Here is a 6,000-nt window from a genome sequence, read left to right as displayed (position 1 = left end):
TTGTGTTTGTGTTGAGTACATTAAAAATGAGGAATACCTTCAGTTGTGTCCACTAAACTGTTTAGTGCAACAATATCCTCTGGGAATCTGTTCAACAAGCAATTAAAGATTGCAGTAGAAGGCTTATTGAGTATTTAAATGTTTGGTTTAAAATGTTATTCTTCCTCTGTCTCTCTATTTTCTTCTCTCATTATGAGAATGGTTGTGTTCAATTGCACGCTTCTGTTACTCAGTTTTCTCTTAACTGTCATAGGGACTTTCAGCTTGTGGCCCAAGAACGCTGGTGTTTGGTGGACTCTCTCTGAGGGATTTCTATGAAGGTATCATAGGGAAAACAACATTTTGAAATGCACTCTCACATCAGATGCCTTTGTTTTCTCTTTTCCACAGCAGATGAACTTTACAAACTATCTATGTTCATGCTACTGTAAACTTCGACACAAGTCCCACTTGGGGATGTTCAGCCTTAAAATATGAACGCAAAATAGGTGGATGAAACTCCAGATGCTCAAAGTGAGAGAATATAAATCATGTTAATGTAAAAACCAAAAGACTGAATTCGAAGAGCCAATCAGTCATTGGAATATGATGGTCACTAAAGGATCTCCTATATAAATATCTGAGCTATTTGTCAGTGACATCTGTGGTATGTCACACTTCTGCACCAGAAACTCTATGCTGTGTACATGAAGGAAAAAAAAAAAAAAAGAACATAGCTTAGATCTCTCTGGAAGTACAGACACTTCCACCCCTTCTACTACAAAATACTACATAGGATCCTAAGTTTCCTCCTAGCTCCAATGATGGGAAATGGAATGTGGTTGGAAAAACAGAAAGGAGCTGTTTCAACAGTGTCCCTGTCCTGATAATCCCATACCCTGTTCCTATTACACAAAGTTTAGACTGATTTAACCTTACATCTTTTAACTGCTAGAGAAGCATTCTCATTAAAGCTGAGGTCATATATTCATATGAAACATGTATATGTGTTGGCTCTGTAATATTTTCCATATTTTCATCTGCTTAGTCCTGTATCTTATTTGATTTTTTGGCATCTCTGTACTTCAGGCAAACTTGTCCAGGATCACTAGTAATTTTTTCCTAAGAAATTGCAACTAATTTAGAACTCAATTCATAGGAACATTTAAAAAGCGTACCTCCAAAAATGCCACTTGATGTTCTTATATGCAGCAAACTTAATCTTTTGCTGCTCAATTTATTAAAATTTCTGGTAGTTCTTTGTAGTCTCTTGAAGCATGAGTAACCAAAATGTTTTGCTTTGTGAGCAAACACTTTCAGCTTTCTTTTCACTGACCTGGCCTTCCCACACAACAGAACTTCAGTAAAGCGAGCATATACTCCAGTATCTATCGTGTACTTCAATATGCTTAGCCACAGGAGTGCATGCATAACGAGGGGTGGAAGCAAAGTTGATGCAGGGCTTTGAACCATAAAAAGTTTCAGGAAAGTGAAGCCTTAGAGCTTGCAAGGATAATATCTTGTACTCTTTGTGGGGGATGGGAAAGGTTTTCAGGTTTGAATGTTTTCCTTTAAATGAATTTCATAGGAGGCATACACTGTGGTGATGGGAGTCCCTTGCTTGCACAGTTGAGCTTCTCTGTTTGAGCCAGTCTGCTCAGGAGGAAGCCAGCTATGGATGAAATCTTTCTTATGAACCTGAGGATACTGCCTTCCTCTTAGTGTATGGGTGACTTTGTTCTGAAACCCAGTGGGCATTTTGGCATCCTACAACAGGCACATCTAGATCTTCTGCTCTTAGGATTTGTATTTACAAAAGACTCTGGATGACAGTTATAGGAATCTAAAATGTAAACAGTTCAATCAGCCATTTTCCTTAGCTTTATCAATGGGAAAAGGATCTTTTCAAGTTCTTAGAGGAAGTATGTTTCCATTGAAGAAATAAATTCAGAATGATCTTTGTATTCCTCTTCACAACATACCTGAGACACAGGAAGCTGCTATTTTACTTTGGGAAAGGTCTTGCTTTACATTTAAGCTGCTCTAATGGCTACTTGCTGCTGAACATGGCAGTCCCACTTCTCTCACCTTACTATTACATCCCACAGAGCAGTACAGATAAATACTGACTCATTGATGCCTGGGACAGCTCACTGTGAGACCAGATAAGTAACAGTAAGACTGCTGATTTCTGGAACAGCCAGCCCTGCAGCCAAGTAGCATGCCCAAGAGCAGTCTTAGCCTTAAGCACCATTGCCATGTGATCATGTCTCTTGTTTAAAGCCTTAAAAACAGGACAGATTTGTCCTTAGTTCTATCCCAAGCTTGCTCTGAGTTACTCTGATGTCCATCCCTCTCTCCATAGAAACATATAATTCTCACTTGCTCCAAATGGGAGCTCACAAACATTTAAGATGATTCTCAAGTGAAAGAACTGCACCAAAAGTAATGCCTGCTATTTTGTCATGTTGGCCTGTGGCATCAGGGGCAGATGTTGATGCTATGGCAGTAGAACTTGAACCTTTCTGCCAATATTTCTTTACATTTTGTTACCATGATATAGATGGCAGCAGAGGGGCAGTCTGACAGAATGGCATCTGATACAGAAGTGTGGATGAATCAAAGGAGTGGAATTAAATTCCTCTATGCAGAAAAAAAATGGTACCCACTGACATTCATTGACGTTTGCTGAAACTTCACAGAGACTAAACAGTGATTGTGTGGGGTGGTGCATTTCGGCAGTAGTGACAGTAACAGTGGATTACCTCCACTGGCATGGATTCTTAAGGTGTGTGACATGCAGGCTTTTGTTCATCACTGACAAAAATGCATAGCTAAGGGGACGTGACAGTGCTGAAGAGTAGTGTTCTGTAACTGAGAATTCTCTGTCAATAGTGCTATTGCACTCTTTGCAGTTCTTGTATTTTCCACGGAAATAAATAGGAGACATTACTTTTGGAGTGACCGATGTAATGGACTTTTACTTCAATTTTCACAGAATTCTGGTTAAAAAATAATGGTATTGATTCTGTTTGTGCTTTTACTTACTAGTCCTACCTGCTAACGACATTGCTTTCCCATTGCTTGCCAGTCCTCTTACTGTCACACCAAAGCAAACATCTCCTTGCCTGTTGGCTGCAGTAAGCTGTATAAGAAAACATTTGTGCAGTGACTTAATGAGTTGTTTGAGTTCCCATCTTAGCCTGGGTCTATCAAGATCAAAACTTTCACCAGTAGGCTCAAAATTTGTGATCCATCTCTGGCAGATCCTGCAGTCCAATTTCAGTCCTATGATCTAATTGGGAACAGAATATGGGTATGTATTTACAAGAAGAAGAAACTGTATTTCTACATGCACTAAGCGGCATAATTAAAAGGAAATGACTTAGCCTGAAATAACCAAGGGGAGGGGTAGGGCCACTGGCAAGACTTTTAGGTGGTTAGCTTTATTCATAGGTGATCTCATGCAGCACTAACTCTGAGCCCTGGAGAAAAGCCTATAGTGTGGTGATCACCTTTTTGAGCTCCTTTGCTCTGATCTGCTTGCCCTAATTTAAGGGTATATGTAAAGATGAAGGGTTCAACATAGCAGGGAGACAAGAATTCCCCATTTACTCGTATTGCTGCCCTAATTCCTGCAGCATAATTTGTCACCTGTTGTTCTGTGTGAAGTTATAGTGCTTTGAACCTGAGTAATGGCTGTTTGCTCTTCTGCTTAGTGTGTCGGTATGTGAAGTTTTTTGACTTTCCATTTGAAACTTTGTCTGTCTAACTCGCTTCCAGTAAGTTTTATACTGTATATTATAAAAGTGAAATGAGCAATGCAACACATACATCCAAGGAAACATCTTGCAGTTCTCACCAGAAGGAGCTTCTAGCTGAAGTGTTTGCAAGTGTTCTCTCTCAAGGGGTGGGAAAAGGACAGCTAAGCAAAACCTTACCCTGCACTTTCCATATATTGGACAAACTACTATGAGCAGGTATGGGGCAAAGTTTCCCAGTCCTGCAGCTAGGTAGTACATAGGGCTAATTTGTGGGTTACATTAATTCAGTGAGCTAAAAAAAAAACCACAGTTAAACTCCACATAGCTATAAGGACCGTGGGAGAAGCTAGCATGGTAGCTCAGTGGGATAAGTGCTGTTCTGAGGTGCTCAGAAGTATTTGAAGGATTCATAAATAATTAAGTTGTAAATCATAACTGGACAATTTTCTTGAAAGCTGCACTTAACAGAAGTTGCATTCACCAGCACTATTTTTTGTTTGTTTTCTTTTTTTGTTTTATGAAGTAATAAAATAAAGAGAAACGGTGGTGAATGTGTATAATCTCTCTCTATATTGGTAATTTTCTACCATGTGTTGAACATAACTGCTGCTTTTGATTTCTTCTGATAGCTGAAAAGCAAGGCCAGATGTGCGCATGCTACACAGCTCTCAGGAGGTGTTTCTAACACTTGCCTTATTCTTGAATTAGTTGCCTCTTCAGAGTGAGCATTTTGAGATGGAGAATGGCTCTTGTTATATTTCTGCAGTGACTGTCAAAGCTCTGTTTGCAGTGGTAGCTTACTTCCCAAGGCACTCAAATGTCCTGTGTTCTGTCACTGGTTTCCTGTGTGGTCTGAGCCAGATTTTTAAGGGACTTAGTGCTTGTTTATGCAGCTCTTATGGTAGGAGTGGAAGACATGGTAACGTGCCTATTAATCTCCTCATGTTTTAGTTTTAGGTCTGTAAACTGGTTTTCTCCACTCCTCCCTCCTACCAGCTTCTGTCTCTGCCCTTCCTTGTCTTGTGCTCCTTGTGAGCAGGTTGGGCTTACTTTGTATTTGTTCAAAGCTTAGGAGAGGGTTGCTGTTGCAGCTAGGTCTGCCAGGATATAAATGAAAAACTCAACCATAACCCTCATTTGTGTCCCACCATAATATAAACATCAGCTCTGGGTCTTGAGATTGGATGTCTCTCTAACTGTTCCAATTCAATACAAATGTATTTAGCTTGGCAGAATAATAGTAAGGTGAATGTCTGAGCCCTTGGTTCTGCACAGGAAGAGTAAAGGCAATTGCTTTGTTTCTTTTGGCTTTGAAATCTGTGAATAAATCACATCTAGTGATTCTGAAAATGTCCAACAGATAGAAAAGCTGCCAGCTTTTGAGTTTCCATGCCCATAGTCCTAAAGTCCATGTGCCTCAAGCCCTATTCCTCTTGGGAGAGGTGGGAGTGGTATGTCTGTGTCTTGAGCAGCCTATGCCTTTCTTGGGTTGCAAATCACTTCTTTTTTAATATGGAGAAAGTGGAGTGAATGCTCACTTTCTTAATATGGAGAAAGTGGAGTGAATGCTCACTCTTCTCCTGCAGGCAAAATGTTCTCTATGGATTATGCTTTTAAACCCTTTTTTAATTTTTTTTTCCTTTTTTTTTTTTTTTTTTTTTTAATTGCTGATCTCTAAAGAACATTAAAAGAGAAGTATTCATGCGCATGTTAGGGATTCAGCATACCTAATGAAGACAACAGGCAATGACTCAGCATTGTAAAAATGTACTAAAATCAGAAGCATGAGATGAATTTAAAGCTATCACCTAAATAAATTAAAATAATCTGACCTAGCTTGCAGAGCAATACAAACTATTCAGTTACACTCAGTCTGCCTTGATAAACATACAGTCATGGTGTGAAGCTCAGCACAATCTATTGCAGTTCTGAGGATAATAACTTTCACTAGGTTTAGATGAAACTTTGGAATCAGAACATATCCTTTGCATTTTGACCTCCATATCTCACACTCTTCCTGCTCTCTGTAGTTGATAGTTCTTGGTTGGAGAATCTTATGTTCTGTAAATATCTGCTTGTCGTCATCAGTGACATGAAAGATGGAAGTCTCCTCTTCATACCATAACAGGAGACTGAAAATCTCTAATAATAAATGGCACAAACAGGTTTGCACATGTCTGTAGCAAAGAGAAGTAACAGGAATCTCCAGTCTCTCTGCAGCCAAGGAATAAAACCTCTTAAGCAAAGTAACTTGCTA

The sequence above is a fragment of the Excalfactoria chinensis genome, chromosome 2, assembly GCF_039878825.1.
Source record: "Excalfactoria chinensis isolate bCotChi1 chromosome 2, bCotChi1.hap2, whole genome shotgun sequence".
NCBI classification, from domain to species: domain Eukaryota; kingdom Metazoa; phylum Chordata; class Aves; order Galliformes; family Phasianidae; genus Excalfactoria; species Excalfactoria chinensis.
This window is presented reverse-complemented; position numbering follows the sequence as displayed.